General features: G+C 36.9%; 1 protein-coding gene and 1 long non-coding RNA gene across 2 annotated transcripts in view; one reads left to right on the plus strand and one right to left on the minus strand.

Annotated features, from left to right (window-relative positions):
• Positions 1-20,849, minus strand: part of SESN1 (sestrin 1) — a 118,432-nt gene that overhangs the window by 38,589 nt on the left and 58,994 nt on the right. The window lies entirely within an intron of this gene.
• Positions 11,329-20,849, plus strand: part of LOC131514667 (uncharacterized) — a 35,467-nt gene continuing 25,946 nt past the window's right edge. The window contains exon 1 of the long non-coding RNA XR_009263198.1: positions 11,329-11,808. This is a non-coding gene — a long non-coding RNA (uncharacterized LOC131514667). The remainder of the gene's footprint in view (positions 11,809-20,849) is intronic.

Below are 20,849 nucleotides of genomic sequence, written 5' to 3' on the forward strand. Positions count from 1 at the left end.
GATACATGTGGTTGTGAATATTTTCTTCCAGTCTATGGCTTGTCATTTCATTTTCCTAATGGTGTCTTCTGAAGAGCATAGATTTTAAAGTTTTTAATTTTGATGTAATCCAATTTATCGATTTTTTTTCTTTAATTTTTTATGCTTGTATATTCTAAGAAACCTTTGCCTACCCCAAGGTCACAAAGATTTTTTTTCCTGTTTTCTTCTAGAAGTCATACCTTTGGATTATATAAATTTTATTACATCTGAAAATCAAACTGATAAAGTGTTTCTCTCCAGGAAATGGGATTATGGTGGGTGGTATTTACTTTCTTACATATCTATTGTATTCATCTTCTTGTATAATGATAAAAAATTCCACGTACAGATAACTTTTTGGGATGAGGGGAGAATGGGAGGGAGAAGCATAGCTCTAATAGCAGGGCTAATTTGTACTTTTCTGTTCTAGGGACCAGATCTGACCCTGAAGTCCGCTGGTACACTGTACATATGCATGTTAAATTAAGTACTCTGATGATTTTCTACTATATAACACCATACAGCAAAAAGTAAAATGGTCTTTCTTCCAGAGACTCGAGCAGGCAAATACTGGAGTAAAACAGGGTTAAACAGCATAGTTTTACTTACAGTATCCTTGGGTCACAAAAAGGCATTTCTTAAAAGCAGTATTAATTGATGCCACATGGAAAACTGGGCAGCACATACCACAGAAACAGAGAATCCACTACCTAAAACTTTCTCAGTCCCAGGACCTCACACAGGAAAAGCAACAGTCCATGGGAGCAGTGTGTTGGACAATGAGATCCTTTTAAAAAGTCCCCTAAGCCATGGCTATTTGTATCAAAAAATAATCCCCCAACCATTCCAAAAGATCTGCAGTTGAAGAAATGAAAAATGATGCTGGAATTGCACAATGGTGGATATTGGTGACATTAGAGAAGGTATCTTTGGGGCCGCCTGTATGGCTCAGTTGACAGAGAGTCTGACTTCAGCTCAGGTCATGTTCTCACAGTTCGTGAGTTTGGGCTGTACATCAGGCTCACAGTTGTCCACAAGGAGCCAACCTCGGATCCTCTGTCCCCCTCTCTCTCTGCCCCTTCCCTGCTCATACTCTCTCTCAAAAATAAACAAACATTTAAAAAAAGAAAAGACATCCTTGAGCAGAGTTTGAAGATTACTTTGAAAAATGTACATTAACTATCTCATGTAGATTTAGATTCTAAATTGTTCACCTAATAGTCTAAAATTCTTACCGTTTCATGCCTACTCCGAAACAGAGATTTAGTGTATAAAAATTATGATTTCAGGATACTTTTCTATCTTCTCTGCTTAAGAAAATTGTTTACTACAGAACATCTGCAATAATATAAGCAGTAAATGGGGGAACTAAAGTAGCAAGAAAGGTCCTAAATGCTACAAGGAATTTCAGAGAGCTACTATTTCTAAGGATAATAGAGCTGTGTGTCCTAGAAAGACTTTTTCCTAGCCACTGATGACTAAAAGTAAGATTCTTAGATACAAAGAGTGACAGATAACACAAGTTCTTAGACATTACCCTCAGAATGTTGGACTCCCCTCCCCCCATGCCATCCTTCCCATCCCACCCCAGCACGGGTGGCAGGTTAACATTAATAAAATGGCCTTTTAACTTGGCTGTAGCTCTTCCTGACAATTGGGACTTAGACTCACATGTCTGCTTCCTCTGATTCTCCATTCTTTGGTCTTGTATTAGCATGAACAAGATCCCTAGCTCTGGGACTCTCAGAATCTAAGCATTAGTACTTGACAAGAAGTCATTGCTAGGGTCCCTGTGATTGGAGAATCGGGTCTAATGAGAGGTATGAAAATCAAGAAGAAGAAGAAGAAGAATAGGTTCTGGATAAGCAAGGATATCAGAAAACTACTTAGGACTATAAAATGTCCGCGGAAGCATGAACAGTGCTCTATGTCCAGAGCATTTATATAAAGATACAGACTGCTAATAATGTGTTCTTATGCATGCAGAGTATAATGGGAAAAAAGACAGTGGGAGAATTCTTTAGTGTTTCTATAGATGAGGCAACTGAACTTTTTTCATGTCTCAAAATATTCTTTTCTTAGTTGCCTAAAATGATTTCATCCATGAGTTTGAGGATAGGGTAGGTAAGAATAAGTGAATGAGATAAAAAATAAAAATAACCAACGTGGATTAGAAAGCAATAAGTCACACAGGAAAAATGTATGTCTGAAGTTCTCAAGATCCTCAAGTATTGGAAAGAACCATAAAATCTCATGTTATATACTGAATATGACTCTACATACGGACTGTGGAATAAAAAGTAAAACGTATATAGAATTTTACAGTCCACAAATTTCACATAGAGTGACTTGGCACTTTCTCACAACAACTTTGTGAGATGGATCTCACTCCTGTGTTACCCAAGAAGAAACTTGTCATGAAACTGAAAAGTGGCAGAGCTATGGGTCAAAAGTAAGTCTGTGTCAACAAAAGGAAATCAAAGGCATCAAAATTGGCAAAGATGAAGTCAAGCTTTCGCTTTTTGCAGATGACATGATATTATACATGGAAAATCCGATAGACTCCACCAAAAGTCTGCTAGAACTGATACATGAATTCAGCAAAGTTGCAGGATACAAAATCAATGTACAGAAATCAGTTGCATTCTTATACACTAACAATGAAGCAACAGAAAGACAAATAAAGAAACTGATCCCATTCACAATTGCACCAAGAAGCATAAAATACCTAGGAATAAATCTAACCAAAGATGTAAAAGATCTGTATGCTGAAAACTATAGAAAGCTTATGCAGGTAATTGAAGAAGATATAAAGAAATGGAAAGACATTCCCTGCTCATGGATTGGAAGAATAAATATTGTCAAAATGTCAATACTACCCAAAGCTATCTACACATTCAATGCAATCCCAATCAAAATTGCACCAGCATTCTTCTTGAAACTAGAACAAGCAATCCTAAAATTCATATGGAACCACAAAAGGCCCCGAATAGCCAAAGTAATTTTGAAGAAGAAGACCAAAGCAGGAGGCATCACAATCCCAGACTTTAGCCTCTACTACAAAGCTGTCATCATCAAGACAGCATGGTATTGGCATAAAAACAGACACATAGACCAATGGAATCGAATAGAAACCCCAGAACTAGACCCACAAACGTATGGCCAACTCATTTTTGACAAAGCAGGAAAGAACATCCAATGGAAAAAAGACAGTCTCTTTAACAAATGGTGCTGGGAGAACTGGACAGCAACATGCAGAAGGTTGAAACTAGACCACTTTCTCACACCATTCACAAAAATAAACTCAAAATGGATAAAGGACCTGAATGTGAGACAGGAAACCATCAAAACCTTAGAGGAGAAAGCAGGAAAAGACCTCTCTGACCTCAGCCGTAGCAATCTCTTACTCGGCACATCCCCAAAGGCAAGGGAATTAAAAGCAAAAGTGAATTACTGGGACCTTATGAAGATAAAAAGCTTCTGCACAGCAAAGGAAACAACCAACAAAACTAAAAGGCAACCAACGGAATGGGAAAAGATATTTGCAAATGTCACATCGGACAAAGGGCTAGTATCCAAAATCTATAAAGAGCTCATCAAACTCCACACCCGAAAAACAAATAACCCAGTGAAGAAATGGGCAGAAAACATGAATAGACACTTCTCTAAAGAAGACATCCGGATGGCCAACAGGCACTTGAAAAGATGTTCAACGTCGCTCCTCATCAGGGAAATACAAATCAAAACCACACTCAGATACCACCTCACGCCAGTCAGAGTGGCCAAAATGAAGAAATCAGGAGACTATAGATGCTGGAGAGGATGTGGAGAGACGGGAACCCTCTTGCACTGTTGGTGGGAATGCAAATTGGTGCAGCCGCTCTGGAAAGCAGTGTGGAGGTTCCTCAGAAAATTAAAAATAGACCTACCCTATGACCCAGCAATAGCACTGCTAGGAATTTATCCAAGGGATACAGGAGTACTGATGCATAGGGGCACTTGTACCCCAATGTTTATAGCAGCACTCTCAACAATCGCCAAATTATGGAAAGAGCCTAAATGTCCATCAACTGATGAATGGATAAAGAAATTGTGGTTTATATACACAATGGAATACTACATGGCAATGAGAAAAAATGAAATATGGCCTTTTGTAGCAACGTGGATGGAACTGGAGAGTGTGAGGCTAAGTGAAATAAGCCATACAGAGAAAGACAGATACCATATGGTTTCACTCTTATGTGGATCCTGAGAAACGTAACAGAAACCCATGGGGGAGGGGAAGGGAAAAAAAAAAAAAAAAAAAGAGGTTAGAGTGGGAGAGAGCCAAAGCATAAGAGACTGTTAAAAACTGAGAACAAACTGAGGGTTGATGGGGGGTGGGAGGGAGGGCAGGGTGGGTGATGGGTATTGAGGAGGGCACCTTTTGGGATGAGCACTGGGTGTTGTATGGAAACCAATTTGACAGTAAATTTCATATATTAAAAAATAAATAAATAAAAAAAAAAAAAAAAAAAAAAAAAAAGTAAGTCTGTGTGCCTTCGGATCCAGTGCCCTTTCCTTTCCATCTCTCAACAGTTACAAATGCAACTACAGAACTTTAGTGCATTGTCCAGAGTGAGGACATATTGCTCTGGACTCAGGAGAGACTGCTGGAACTTTGGGACAACTTGGGGCTGAGACCAGCAGAAGGAAAATGTTTCCTGTTCACAGTCCTGACAGCTGAGGAAGGGGCTGTCATGAGCTTTCTACTAGACATTTAAAAAATAGATTGTTTCCATGGAGGAGGCCCGAGGAAGATTTACAGACAGGGGAGATAGGTATACAGTTCTGGGACCTTCCAGTTGAAGTATAACCAGTGTCTGACCATGGAAGGCAGATGCTCCCTTATGTATGATTTTAACACTTGCCTTATTGATTCTTTTCCCGTGACAATGATGTAATTGAAAATGTATTAAAAACTGAAGAGATGTAGTTTAAATATTTAATTTTTACCAAAGCCACTAATGATTTTAATTTACTGTTTTTTAAACTTAATTTTCAAATTCAGAAAGTATATACATATGTGTTGTTAAAGTTTTACATTCATTTAGCATACTTTCAAATTTACATTCATTGGTTGTAAAATGAGAACAAAACATGTAGTAATCATGCTGTTTTAAAAACTGTCAGAAGTTCTCAGGGGAGTGTTCAAATTGTGAGGAGAACTCTAGAATTTATTCTATTTGCTCAAACTATCCTACACTATCATTTGAGTGCAATTCTGTAATCTTTTTGCGTGAAGATGCTATTGATTTCAGCATAATGTACTTCCTCATTTAACATTCCATATATAATTGAGTAATGTTATTAAAAATAAAATAAAATGAAATGTAGTTTCAGAGCCAGCCCTCAGGGACTTACAATCGAGTTGATAATAAAAGACTGAGAAACAGAAGACAATACTGGGCAACATATAATTATGCATTAAATGACATGCTGCAAACTGCAAATATTCAGGAGTAGAAACTATCAGTAAAGTCTTAAAAGGCAGCTAGAGGGGAATGGAACTGAGGAGAAAACAAGCTGCAGGAACTCAAGAGACTATAAGGAGACTATTTTGGCTCTGGCAGGAGGATAAGTTAGTAAGCGGTGGGAAATAAGAGTCGGTTGTAGGGAGCCTAGAAAACCAGTGAAGGAGGAGACTGGACAAAGTAGGAGGCAATAATGGAACCCTAAAAGATTTCTGAGTAGTGGCAAAAGTGGTGAAAGCACGGACTTTCACAAGTGTGCGAGATGAACACAGCAAAGGAAACTGTACATCTAAGGAAGAGGTAGTGAGGCTAACTGCTCCCCTTCCTCTTCAGCCTCACAAGTTTACCTAACTTGACAGTCACCCAAAGGAATCATTCTTGGACTTCTGTATATACTCTTCCCTCTGACCCCGGCCCATGTCTCACCTTCAGTCTGAAGTTAGAAGTCATTGCTTTAGAGAAGCCTTCCTCAACCCCTCTCTGCAGGTTAGATGTTCCCCTTATGCACTTCCTCTGTCACAGCACTTATCTCTGCACTGTCAGAGCTAATGGGCTAGCCAGTCTCCTTTATTAAACCAAAAATTCTAGGGGTAAGAAATGGCCCATCTTTTCCAGCACTGAATCCCTTTGGGTGAATTATAAGAATTAAGGAGGGGTATAAGATCAGTAAACATTTCCCTAAAATTATATCAACAAGTGAGAAGACAGATACATATGTAGGCATGCTAAAATAGAAAAGAATGTTATTTGGAAGATGGCCTCAATCTTAGTGAGGAGATACTGCAAACCTTTTCTTCTATCTACCCAAGCCCCTTAATGAAGGGGAGAGTTGGATTAGGGTCATGGCAAAGGTAGGAAGAACATAAACTTTTTATAACCACTGTTTGAGGATAACAGCCCTATAATTTTTTAAAAATCACATTTTGGCCTTAACAGGATCAAATAATTTAATAATTTCCATTTAGCAACTATCTATAGAGAGCACAGTGCTTTGCAAGAACCCACACAAAATAGTTCAAAGTATTCAAAGATTAAAGAAACACAATTCCAGTCCTAAGGAGCCTTATAATCCAATAAATACATACAGTGGAGTTATGTTACAGGTATTGTAGGGCTTTGAATTAAGAAAGGAAGAAGTCAAGGAATCATTAAAATGTTTCAAGCAGGGAAATGAGGTTACTGAGATTTGATTTTAGAAGATTAGGAGAAATTTGCCCAGATGGTTTGAGTTGTGAGCGGAAGCTAAAGGCAGGTAGGCTAAATTTAAGATAATGCAATGATCTAGTCAGGAGGCAACTAGGGTATAAACCAGAGAGACGACGGTAGAAATGGAATGCAGTAGACACATTCAGTAGATCTAAGACAGCAGACTCTCAAGAAGCCTATTGCTTCCTTCTACTTTATACCTAAACAAATACAAGGCAAGGTGGTGTTGTCAAAGATGGTTTTGATGGAGATGCTTATAGACAGAATACTAACATTAGTTTACTCGTAACTGTGCACTTGTGGATTGATGCCTCTATTTGTTTTCATTCCAAAATGTCCTTCTGCAATTATCTCTAGAGCTTAAAGCAGCACACAATTAAATGAAAAGAATCTGAACTTAAAATGAAAAATCTAGATTCCAACCCCTGCACATTATTTTGTCTTCTCATGTCTTAGAAGTTTCATCTGTAAAATGAGTTACTTACTTGATGGGTTTGCTATAAGAACAAGATACGATAAAATGAAAACTGCTAGAAATAAATAATTTACAATATTGACTGCCAATATTTTGACACCTTCATACTATCAGGTTGCCATCTGGACAGGAGAAACATTCATAATACATAAACAAGCATTTAGTAAGCATGGTCTTTTCACAATTGATTCCAGCTGTGTTTCTATGTAGATACAAAATGATACTCAGATAGACTATACTATTAAACATTTATAAAGAAAAAGTAAAGTATAATGACTAAAAACCCTTGTCATTAGAGTCCAACAACCCTGGGGTCCAAGGATAAATTAAATTTCTCTTACCCTTGATGTCCTGACCTGTACAATGGGAATGACAGTATAGCAACTTTAGAGGGCCACAGGATTACATGAAATCAAGCACAGTGGCTATAAGTGGTCAGTAAATAGTAAATGATCAGTAAATATTAGCAGTGGGAGCTACATAGTAAGAGTTACAATACATTGAACCAGCAGTCTTGTCATACTCAGAATATAAAGTAAACAACTATTCAGCACAGCATTTGTGAAATACGCAATTTTTTTTTCTTTTGGTGTTTTGGGCTTGAACAATGTGTATTTAGGATAAAAATTATTAGGTATTGATGTAATTTTAATTTTTTATTTATTTTTATTTTTTAATGTTTATTTTAGAGAGAGCACACGCACACATGCATGTGTATGAGCAGGGGAGGGGCAGAGAAAGAGGGAGAGAGAGAATCCCAAGCAGGCTCTGTGCAGCACAGAGCCTGATGCCAGGCTTGATGCCAGGCTCACAACTGTGAGATCATGACCTGAGCTGAAATCAAGAGCCAGACACTTAACCAACTGAGTCACCCAGGCACCCCAGGTATTGATGTAATTTTAAAACTTTAGTATGTGTGGGGCACCTGGGTGGCTCAGTCAGTAAAGCGTCCAACTTCGGCTCAGGTCATGATCTCAGTTTGTGAGTTTGAGCCCTGCACTGGGCTCTGTGCTGGCAACTCAGAACCTGGAGCCTGCTTCAGATTGTGTCTCCCTCACTCTCTGTTGCTCCCCCACTTGCGCACTCTCTCTCAAAAAATAAACATTAAAAATTTTTTTCTTTTAAATAAAACTTAGTGTTTGTATAATTCTTCTAGTTATAATATTTACCATGTATCTGCAGATAATTTTAATGTCAAGCATAACCTAGCCTCAATGATTTTACATATTAAGTAGGATATATATTTTAAAAATAATACAAGGGGCACCTGAGTGGCTCAGTTGGTTAAGCGTCTGACTTTGGCTCAGGTCATGATCTCATGGTTCATGGGTTCTAGCCCCGCTTTGGGCTCTGTGCTGACAGGCTCAGAGTCTGGAGCCTGCTTCAGATTCTGTGTCTCCTTCTCTCTCTGCCCCTCCCCCACTAGCACCCTGTGTGTGTGTCTCTCTCTCAAAACTAAACATTAAAAAAACTAAAAAAAAATAAAATCAGAATGGTGAGGATGTAGAGCAATTGAACTCATAACTTGCTCGTAGAAATATAAAATGGCACAATCACTTTGAAAAACACTTAAAATGGCACAATTACTTTGAAAAAAAAAAAAAACAATATCGGGGCACCTGGGTGGCTCAGTCAGTTGAGCGTCTGACTTCGGCTCAGGTCATGATCTCATGTTTTGCAAGTTTGAGTCCCGCATTGGGCTCTGTGCTGACAGCACAGAGCCTGGAGTCTACTTAGAGTTCTGTGTGTCCCTCTCTCTGCCCCTCCCCCGCTCACGCGCGTGTGCACGCACGCGCGCTCTCTCTCTCAAAAATAAACATTAAAAAATAATACAATATTGAAAATCTTCTCTAACAATTCTTTGGTAACTTTTTATTACTAATATTTTTCCAAGAATATCCATTTGTCAATGTGCTAGAGAAGGCTAGTTGTCCCTAGAGTCTGTTCTTTGTTTCTTCCATGGTTAATAAAGCTCTAAATCTTTAGCTGGGCATATTGCCACTTTAAGAATAAAGCTAGCTTTCTCCTCTAGGGTTTTGATGGTTTCTTGTCCCACATTAAGGTCTTTCACCCATTTTGAGTTTATTTTTGCGTATGGTGTAAGAAAGTGGTCTAGTGTCATTCTTCTCCATGTTGCTGCCCAGTTCTCCCAGCACTATTTGTTGTTAGAGAGACTGTCTTTTTTCCACTGGATACTCTTCCCTGCTTTGTCAAAGATTAGTTCACCATACATTTGTGGGTCCAATTCTGGGTTCTCTATTCTATTCCATTAGTCTATGTGTTTTTGTGCCAGTACCATACTGTCTTGATGATTACAGCTTTGTAATAGAGGCTAAAGTCCAGGATTGTGATGCCTCCCACTTTGGTTTCCTTCTTCAATGTTACTTTGACTATTTGGGGTCTTTTTTGGTTCCATACAAATTTTAGGATTGTTTGTTCTAGCTTTGAGAAGAATGCCAGTGCAATTTTGATTGGGATTGCATTGAATGCGTAGATTGCTTTGAGTAGCATTGACATTTTAACAATATTTATTCTTCCAATCCATGAGCATGGAATGTTTTTCCATTTCTTTGTGTCTTCCTCAATTTCCTTCATAAGCTTTCCATAGTTTTCAGTATACAGATCTTTTACATCTTTCGTTAGGGTTATTCCTAGGTATTTTATGGTTCTTGGTGCAATTGTAAATGGGATCAGTTTCTTTAATTCTATTTCTGTTGCTTCATTATTGGTGTATAAAAATGCAACCCATTTCTGTACATTGATTTTGTACCCTGCAACTTTGCTGAATTCATGTATCAGTTCTAGCAGACTTTTGGTGGAGTCTGTCAGGTTTTCCATGTACAGTATCATGTTGTCTGTGAAAAGTGAAAGTCTGACTTCTTCTTTGCCAATTTTGATGCCTTTTATTTCATTTTATTGTCTGACAACCTCTTTGACCTCAGCCATAGCAATTTCTTACTCTACACATCTCCAAAGGCAAGGAAATTAAAAACAAAAATGAACTATTCGGACCTCATCAAGATACAAAAGCTTCTGCACTGTGAAGGAAACAATCAACAAAACTAAAAGGCAACTGACGGAATGGGAAAAGATATTTGCAAATGACAAATTGGATAAAGAGCTAGTATCCAAATCTATAAAGAACTCCCCAAACTCCACACCCAAAAAACAATCCAGTGAAGAAATGGGAAGAAGACATGAATAGACACTTTTCTAAACAAGACATCCAGATGGCCAACAGACACACGAAATGATGCTCAATGTCACTCATCATCAGGGAAATACCAATCAAAGCCACACTGAGATACCACCTCACACCAGTCAGAGTGGCTAAAATGAACAAATCAGGAGACTATAGATGCTGGCGAGGATGTGGAGAAACGGGAACCCTCTTGCACTGTGGGTGGGAATGCAAACTGGTACAGCTGCTCTGGAAAACAGTGTGGAGGTTCCTCAAAAAATTAAAAATAAAACTACCCTATGACCCAGCAATAGCACTATTAGGAATTTACCCAAGGATACAGGAGTGCTGATGCATAGGGGCACATGTACCCCAATGTTCATAAGCAGCACTTTCAACAATAGGCAAATTATGGAAAGAGCCTAAATGTCCATCAACTGATGAATGGGTAAAGAAGATGTGGTTTATATATACAACGGAATACTACTTGGCAATGAGAATGAAATCCTGCCATTTGCAACAACATGGATGGAACTGGAGGGTATTATGCTAAGTGAAATAAGTCTGAGAAAGATCCGTATGTTTTCACTCATATGTGGATCTTGAGAAATTTAACATAAGACTATGGGGGAAGGGAAGGGGGAAAAAGTTACAGACAGAGAGGGAGGGAGGCAAACCATAAGAGACTTTTAAATACACAGAACAAATTGAGGGTTGATGTGGGGTGGGGCAGAGAAAGTGGGTGATGGGCATTGAGGAGGGCACTTGTTGGGATGAACACTGAGTGTTGTATGGAAGCCAATTTGACAATAGATTATATTAAAAAAAAGAATAAAGCAATATTATCCAGTTTTCCTTGCATTTAGGTGTGACCAAGTTAGTAAGCTTTGGCCAGTGCAATTATAAAAGGAAATGGAGTATGCACAGTAAATGTCACTAAAATGAGGAAGCATATGTTCATTCTCCTTGTAAATTCTTCCTCTGTCTGGAATGTGGATGTGATTCCAGAACTGGAACAGCCAGCCATCTTGGGCATCAGTCTTAAGAGATTGAAGCCTCATCTTGAAGTTACTGGAAAAATATCCAAGGACTTTGGGTACCTGATTATATGGAGCTTCTAAATCAGTATCAGACTGCCTTCCTTTATATAAGAGAGAAAGAACCTGTCCTGTATAAGAAATCTATTGGGTTTTCTGTCATTGGCAACCTAATCTAATTCAAGCCTAAAAATATAGACAAAATGAAAGCCAAATTTTAAGTTCACTTATTTTCTTAATAAGTTTGTTCTCAATTTACACATGCCTAGTCTTTTTATATCTCTTTTTGATCATATTCCCACTGTGGACTTCTGGATTCCTGTAGACATTACCTTTGATTCGTTTCCATGGTGCTAAAGGAGGGAGACAGAAGGGGTGAGTTCATTCACTTGCTTCACCACTGTCATAGTTCATATCATACTCCTAATCTATCCTTTAATCTACCCCTTTAGGGTCCATTTTGCTCTTTATCCTAGAAGCTCAACTCCACAACTGTCCTCAAAAATAGCATTCATTTGTTTATTACTCCCTCAACAGATTTTTGAGTGCTGTGTGCTAGGCATTCTATTAGGTAATAAAACAGATCCTTACTTCAGAGAACTATGTTAGGCAATATTTTTAAATGAAGATTGAATTATGTTCTATTATTTGTGTACTACACATCTGTGGTCCCAAATTTTCCTGACAGATCAAAATGGAAGATAAATGAATGTAAAAGACTGGGAGAAAGCAGGATATATGGAGAGGGAGCAGGGACTCAGGAGGTGTGGAGAAGGACTCTCAGAGACAAAGGCAAAGGCATAACCAGCAAAGGAAGAAGGAGACAGAACAGAAAGAAACATACATTCATTGAATTTTACTGGGCTTCATATACCATCACAACCTCTTTCATGTATTAATGATTAATAGGGACAAGCTTATTGTTAGACGTCTGGAACTTCTAGAGCATAGCAACTGCCCTCATTATTATATCTGCCTTTTGCAATGCTAAAAGCAAAGACCTTCAGAAACCCTCAAAAGGCTCCTATTATTTCCCAATTTTAGCCCCCATTCAGGACTTCTACTCCATCCTACCTCTCATTGGAATCTTCTACCAGTGTCTCCTGAGGGAAGAGGTGGTTCAGAAGAGAGGAGGAGTGTAGTTGAAATCCCCAGTTAAAATTTGGGTTGTTTAATGATCTCATGGAAACACTGCTATAATAGAATGCAAACATCATTTATGCTACCAAATCTATAGTTCAGCAACCTTATGTGGTTAAAATTGGCTTTTATGGGTTGTCTCTAAGATTTACCAGAGTGAGAAAATAAGTTCAAAGTTTCCCATAATTAAGATTAATTTAAACTTTGGACTGTAGTCCCTTAGTGAGACACAGAAAATCTGAAGACCATTCTTTGTCTCAAATATGAAGACAGTACCACTGCTGTTAGACACATGGCCCCAGAAGAATGAAAACAAAAACAAACAAACAAAATACAAGCAACTCAGCATCTTATATTGGGATTTGGTACTTTTTGTTTGTCATTGTTGTTTTTCTCTTAGATGAGGGAAAGTATATTTATGTAATATTACTAAAGCAGTTTGACTATGACCTTTAGTTCTTCATACTCTATAATATGACATTGTGAATTTTTTTTTTCTTAGATTGTGGTTTTAACACATCACAAGTAGTTTCTTTTCCTGTTAACTTTCAGACAACTCTGTTTAATCTTGAGCTAAATACCTGGAGGAAGTGCTACCACAATTTTAGCTTTCTTGTTTCCAGTTGAGCAATATTATTCTCAGCTTTTCTCCAGTAGGGAAGTATCATATATTTGCTTACAGTTCTCTTTCTAACAAAAGATAAATGCTCTTAAAAAATAATCATAGTAAGCAACACCCGGGTGGATCAGTCAGTAGAGCATGCGACTCTTTGTTTTGAGGTCGTTGAGTTCGAGCCCCACGCTGGAGTGGAGTTTATTTAATAAAAAACTCATAGTCAAATAATAAGACAATTACAAAACAATTATTTGTAACAAGACAGATAAAAAGAGGAACACTGACCCATCAGTACTAGAAAAAAGGCTTACAGGATGCTTAAAAACGTTCTTTGGTTTTTGTTCAGCACCTGAGTCCAGAGACTCTTACTGATCACAGTCCCTTTTCTTTTTCAACAAGGTCCCTGACCATAACATGCAGCCAAAATGTAAATAATTGTTATATTCCTGATACGGCATAAAAAAGCATGAAAACATTCTAGGCAGTAAATACAATCTTCCCCTCCCCAGTGGACCGTAAGTCCAGAAAAACAAGTTACTTCATTTATGAACCATGCTATTTAAGATTCTGTGATGCAACAATATTGAACTACTATTTTCTATAAAAACGTATTCTTTCAATCAAAATCTTAGCTCAAATGTTGTACAAGAAAATCCTAAAAATCTAGGTTTTTTTCTCTTATTCTTTCAAATTGGACCTAAGGCACATAAAAAAAGTATGTTTTTATTTCATAGTAAAATCACTAGGCTCTAAAACTATAATTCTCTACCAATTAGTATCTTTTCATAGCAATAGTTATGGCAATCTTAATTCATGGGGATAACCCTGAAATACAGCAAAGTGTTAAAACTCCTCAGATTAAACAGTGCAATTATATTCATCATCTAGTTCATACTTGATGTAATAGTCATAGAATTTCAGAGCTAAAATAATTATAAAATAAACTGAGTAAAGCTAGGATGGGAATTTGGAGAGTGTCTAAGTGGCAATGTTCTCATTCTATAGATGAAGAAACTAAGAACTAAAGGTTAAATAGTTTTTTTTTATGTATTATCATATTTTTTAAGAAACTTGGAAATTTGTGTGTAAAATCAGGGCTGCCTCCAGGATTTGGTAGAGTAAGTGGCTGCTTATTTGATGTAAATTTAGAAATGCTATTATAAAAAAACATAAAAATTTGTCATCCAAGTTCTTCCTCAGAGATGAAAATGGTAAAAGGATACATAGTTGTATTTCTTTTACATATTTGAGGTGTAAATAGGGTCTATAATTTAATAATCTGATTAATTCTATTATTTCCTGTTAAGATGCAAACACTCAGCAAAAGAGAAAGCTCACTGAACTATATATAATGGATTCAAACATCACATAGGCATGTGCATTAAAATCATGCAGATAAAATTATCCCTGAAAATCTCTTTGGAAGGTTCCAGACTGGAGGCTGATAAGCCATTTCTTAGTAAGTCCAAAGTAGACATTTTGTCCTCCAGTATTAGAACAAATGACTGTTTATTTGGTTCAGCACTAGTTGGAGTCATTGGCTTGTATTTAGGTGCCTTGTGTAAAAAATCACATGTCTTTAACATCTGAAATACCCTCAGAATGGTGAGATGCTCACTCAATGAGAAGCAAGGAGTAACTCAGACCAATGGAGAACACTACAGTTTCTGTTTCTTATTTCACACTCAGTTGGTATATATTCATTGAGTAGGATGTCAGGTAGAATTGCCCATGATATTTACATTAAAAATATTTTCTGCCTCACATTTAAACATTTTTGATGAGCAATAATAGTTGTATTTGTGTAAGTTAAATGTATGAGTGATGTTAACTCCGTTGTAGGGTCAGTTCCTTCCTTAAAAGTAGGTTTTGACGTGCATCTTTTCTGACCACAATGCAATGAAACGAGGAGTCAAAAACAAGAAAATATCTGGAAAGACCACAAATACAGGAAGGTTAAATAACATGCTACTAAACAATGAATGGGTCAACCAGGAAACAAAAGAAGAAATAAAAAAGTACATGGAAACAAATGAAAACACAATAGTTCAAAACCATTGGGACATAGCAAAAGCAGTTCTAAGAGGGAAGTTTATAGCAATACAGGTCTACCTAAAGAAACAAGAAAAATCTCAAACAACCCAACCTTGCACCTAAAGGAGTTAGATAAAGAATGACAAACAAAAGCTAAAACCAGAAGGAGGAAGGAAAGAATAAAGATTAGAGCAGAAATAAATGATATAGAAACTAAAACAAACAAACAAAAAACAATACAACAGATCAATAAAACCAGGAGTTGGTTCTTTGAAAAAATTAATAAAATTGACAAACCTCTAGCCAGACTTATCAAGAAAAAAGAGAAAGGACCCAAAGAAACCAAATCACAAGTGAGGAGAAATAACAACAAACACCACAGAAATACAAACAATTATAGCAGATTATTATGAAAAACTATATCCCAACAAATTGGACAACCTGGAGGAAATGGATAAATCCCAGAAACATATAACCTACCAAAACTGAAACAGGAAAAATAAAAAATTTGAACAGACGTATTACCAGCAAAGAAATTGAATCAGTAATCAAAAAACCTCAAGAAACAAAAGTCCAGGACCAGATGGCTTCACAGGCAAATTCTACCAAATATTTAAAGAAGAGTTAATACCTATTCTTCTCAAACTATTCCAAAAAATACAAAAGGAAGGAAAACTTCTAAATTCATTCTACGAAGCCAGTATCACCTTGATACCAAACCAGGTAAAGACACCACAAAAAACCAGAACTACAGGCCAATATCTCTTATGAACATAGATGCAAAAATCCTCAATAAAATACTAGCAAACCCAATCCAACAATACATTTAAAAAGTCATTCACCCCATCAAGTGGGATTTATTCCTGGGTTGCAAAATTGTTCGATATTTCTCAAGTCAATCAACATGATACATCACATGACTAAGAGAAAGGATAAGAACCATGTAATCATTTCAACAGATGGAAAAAGAAGCATTTGACAAAGTACAATACCTGTTCATGATAAAAACCTTCAACAAAGTAGGTTTAGAGGGAACATATCTCAACATAATAAAATCAATCTATGAAAAACCCATCCTCAATGGGGAAAAACTGAGAGGAACAAGACAAGGATGTCCACTTTCACCATTTTTATTCAACTTAGTACTGCAAGTCCTAGCCACAGCAATTAGACAACAAAATAAAAGGCATCCAAATTGGTAAGAAAGAAACTAAAACTTTCACTATTTGAAGATGACATGATACTATATAGAGAAAACCCTAAAGATTCCATCAAAAAACTGCCAGAACTGATACATGAATTCAGTAATGTTGCAGGATATATAAACAATCTACAGAAATGTGTTGTATTTCTATACACCAATAATGAGGCAGCAGAAAGAGAAATTAAGAAAACAATCCCATTTATAATTGCACCAAAAACAATAAAATACCTAGGATTCAACTTAACTAAGGAGGTGAAAGACCTGTACTCTGAAAACAATAAAACATTGATGAAAGAAACTGAACAAAAGCAAAAATAAACCATTGGGACTTCATCAAAATAAAATGCTGCACAGCAAAAGAAACAATCAACAAAACTAAAAGGCAACCTATTGAATGGGAGAAGAAATTTATTTGCAAGTGACATATCTGGTAAAGGGTTAGTATCCATAATATATAAAAAAGTTATAAAACCCAAAACCCAAAAAACAAATAACCCAATTAAAAAATGGGCAGAAGACATGAATAGATATTTCTCCAAAGTAGATATCCAGATGGCCAAGAAACATCACACAAAGATGCTCATCATCACTTATCATCAGGGAAATGCAAATCAAATCAAAACCACAATGAGATATCACTTTGCACCTGTCAGAATGACTAAGATCTGTAACACAAGAAACAACAAGTGTTGGTGAATAAACATGGAGAAAGGGGAACACTCTTGCACTGTTGGTGGGAATGCAAACTGGTGCAGCCACTCTGGAGAACAGTATACAGGATCCTCAAAAAATTTGAAATAGAAATACCGTATGATCCAGCAATCACACTACTGGGTATTTTCCCAAAGAATACAAAAACACTACTTCAAAGGGATCGTGGACCAGCATTATCTACAATAGCCAAGAAAAGGAAGCAGCCCAAGGATCTATCAAATGATGAATGGATAGAAAAGATGTGGTGTATACATACAACGAATATTACTCAGGCATAAAGCAGAAGAAAATCTTGCCATTCTCAACGACATGGATGAAGCTAGAGAGTATTATGCTAAGTGAAATAAATCAGTCAGAGAAAGACAAATACCATATGATTTCACTCATATATGGAATTTAAGAAACAAAACAAATAAGCAAAGGGAGTGGGGAGAGAGAGGCAAACCAAGACAGACTCTGACTAATAGAGAAGAAGCAGATGTTACCAGAGGGGAGGTGGGTGGAGGGATTGGTGAAATAGGTGATGGGGATTAAGGAGTGCACTTGTCATGATAAGTGTTGGGTGAATAAAATTTTTAAAAAAGTTAAAAACTTTATTAAAAAGTAGGATTTGATGGCATATTAGGGCAGAAGGAAAAGGAATATAATCTGAGAGCAAGGAAGGATTCCACAGTGGGGGTGGGGAAAAACCATGGCCAAAGAGGCCTACTTTACAAATTTACTTAGAGTATAGGTATGCATATGTTGCATAAAACCTATAAGTCTTAATAGCTTATTAACCATAACATCCCACATTCTCAAACATGAAAGATAACCAAGTTTACTGTAATTTCCCTTCACTTTTGCAAATAGTAACGATTAGTGTCAAAGTGTCATCTTTATATTTTACTTCAGTTCAAGATGAGGTCCAATTTACAGTAACTTGGAAGCAAGAACATCCAATTGCAAACCACAGAGCTATCTCATAAACTTTTCTTATTCAGTACTGCCAGCAAATGCCAGCTATGTTTATCTTGATCAGTACTGCTAGAGTACCTCAAGTGGCAAGAACATAGTCCTTTGTCTAGTCTTAAAAATCCTCAGACACCAAATTATATAAAGACAATTTACACTTACAGATTCCAAACTGGTTGACCATAAAGCAAAATAAAGTTAGAAATGGGAACAAGTATTTTCACAAATTTACAAACTAAGTTTCTATTAAGAGATGTTTTGGCTACAAGTTCAGTTTTTCAAAAACTGTTGATATTTCTTTTTTTTTTTTTCCCTAACTATGGTCTTGTTCATGAAGAAAAGAAGTCAAGTGAATTATTATGGGTTCAAATCTGAAAAGAAAGCAGGGATGGGAGAGAAGAGAAGGCACAGTTGAAGGGGGTTATTTCATGGCCACACACTGCACCACAGTTGTAGCTGGGTTTTCACAAATGTGTGTATATACCATCAGTCTGAAGGAGGACTATGAGAGAATATGGATGGCTGAGCTCACTTAGGAACCATGACTGGGAAAACAACTAACTGGAAACACATGGCCTATTGATACCAAGTATTATCTTTAGCATGTATAAACTTCAGTCATGGGATTAGAGATTATTATTTGAATTGCTGGTCCTCAGCCATAGCACTAATGAAAGTTATTTAAGCAATAACAATAACAACAAACAACTTCCTCTTTTTTTCACAAAAGAAATAATTCAGTTTGGCAGGTCTCCTCTCATTCATATAGGATATCGCTTTTTGTTATACTTAAACATGCTTCTTTAGGCACAAAAGTAGCAGGTTGAAGGTTAAGGCAGTGAGGGGTATTGAAAAAGGATGAAAGGGTTGTACTTGATGTTTAGGCTTTTGATTTCTCCGCCAGCTTAGTTGTTAAATGTGGGAAAGTTATTAGGAATTTTTCAATTTAGTCATGCCACTCTATTCTTTGTGTAAATATTTGTCCAAGGACTCATGGGGAAACTGTAGCAAATTACATCAGGTGTAACATTATGATTAAATTAAAACAGGAGACCTTGGTATCACTTCCTTGATTTTGACTTCTTAAAAACAAAATTTTAACATTTATAAGATAAACTATATACATTTTTAAATAACATATCCTCAGTTGGCAAAGTGTGCATCATTTTAAGCTAAGACATAAAAATAGCAGACAACATTTTACCATTTCTTCTTTCTAAGAGCAACTCAGCATTAACCTGTACAAATACTTGGGCCACTAACAAGTAATCATTGAGCCAAAGGAGGGATTTTTTAACTTTTTTTAAATGTTTATTTATTATTGAGAGACAGAGCATGAACAGGAGAGGGGTAGAGAGAGAGGGAGACACAGAATTGGAAGCAGGCTCCAGGCTCTGAGCTGTCAGCACAGAGCCTGACGCGGGGCTTGAACTCAAACCGCAAGATCATGACCTGAGCTGAAGTCGGACACTTAACCGACTGAGCCACCCAGGCGCCCCCCAAAGGACAGATTTTGAGGGCAATGAATAAGTGATAGAAGTTTTCAGAACATAGAATCAAAGTTCAATTACAAAAATTCCTCACGTCATGAGAAAATAGGGCCCATAATTAATATGTGAATAATAGATTTTAATAATGTAGCAATGATCAGCTTAGAATTGATTATGTCGCTAAGAATCCTGGGATCTCTCCTTTCCTAAGCCATGTCATAATTCCTGAAATGTTTTAAAGTTTCATAGCAAAATATTCCAACATAGCATTGAGAAATAATATTTTAAATAACAGCAGTAAGAAAAAGGCATTAGATCGAGTAAAGCTAATCAAATTAATAGAGTCTAGCATATAATTTTCCATATATTTAAAGTCCTCATACTCAGGAGCTTATGCAAACCATTTAGCATACTGAAGATCGAATATATGAATGCTTAGAAAGGTAAATACATAAATATATCTAATTTGGCTTAAGTACCACAGAAAAATGGGAGGATTTCTGGTGCATAAGGTATATCTTATTAAATACACATACCAGATAGGAAATCTACCACAAATTATATATTTGCAAGTATTTGAACTCAGTATGCCTGTGTCTTCCTACCACAAAAGTTGAAACAATATAGACACTATAAATTTAGACCCATCTGGAAAGGATTTTTTTCTAAGAATGTTTTAGATCAATTATTATACACGAGAAATATAAAAGCCTATTCTCTCTAGCCAAAGGATAAGGAAACAGACACCCTAGCAAAGACAGAAGGTTTATTTTTTATTTATTTATTTATTTATTTATTTATTTATTTTAAATATTTTTTTTTAATTTTTTTTAACGTTTATTTATTTTTGAGACAGACAGAGACAGAGCATGAACGGGGGAGGGTCAGAGAGAAGGAGACACAGAATCCGAAACAGGCTCCAGGCTCCGAGCTGTCAGCACAGAGCCCCACGCGGGGCTCAAACTCACGGACCGTGAGATCATGACCTGAGCCGAAGTCGGCCGCTTAACCGACTGAGCCACCCAGGCGCCCCAAGACAGAAGGTTTTTAAACAGTAGCCACTCTACTGTAAACACTAACACCACCACCACCACCACCACCACCACAACAACAGTAACAAAACTATGGCCTAACTCCTACTCACACCAGCAAAGACTAAGTGGGAAGATTAGTCTTTTACCCTCACCAGGCTGTAACAAGGTATCCCCTGCCAGGATACTGTCAGAGAATGTCGAGTTTTCAAAAAAAAAAACTGGAATTTTCA

This window comes from Neofelis nebulosa, chromosome 6, assembly GCF_028018385.1.
Source record: "Neofelis nebulosa isolate mNeoNeb1 chromosome 6, mNeoNeb1.pri, whole genome shotgun sequence".
Classification (NCBI taxonomy): Eukaryota; Metazoa; Chordata; class Mammalia; order Carnivora; family Felidae; genus Neofelis; species Neofelis nebulosa.